At 35.3% G+C, this 218-nt stretch overlaps 1 long non-coding RNA gene across 1 annotated transcript in view; it reads left to right on the plus strand.

The window, feature by feature from the left end:
• Positions 1-117: 117 nt before the first annotated feature.
• LOC117940321 overlaps positions 118-218 on the plus strand; it is a 1,172-nt gene continuing 1,071 nt past the window's right edge. The window contains exon 1 of the long non-coding RNA XR_004655744.1: positions 118-207. This is a non-coding gene — a long non-coding RNA (uncharacterized LOC117940321). The remainder of the gene's footprint in view (positions 208-218) is intronic.

Raw genomic sequence — 218 nt, forward strand, 5'->3', positions numbered from 1 at the left:
TGTTCAAATATGTTTTGGAGTATAGCAAATATAAAGAGTAGGGTAAATTACTGAAATGAAATTTAGCTGGAACAAGTTTATGATATGTGCCGTCAAACAGCAGAAACATTTGATTAACAACAATTGCATTGTCCTTAGGTTTGAGTTTGCCAGTTGGTGGCACAAAGGAAAGACAAGATGATGAACTGCAGAGGAGAATGATTAGAGGTAAGAACGTT

This window comes from Etheostoma cragini, unplaced genomic scaffold (assembly GCF_013103735.1).
Source record: "Etheostoma cragini isolate CJK2018 unplaced genomic scaffold, CSU_Ecrag_1.0 ScbMSFa_2214, whole genome shotgun sequence".
Taxonomy (NCBI): domain Eukaryota; kingdom Metazoa; phylum Chordata; class Actinopteri; order Perciformes; family Percidae; genus Etheostoma; species Etheostoma cragini.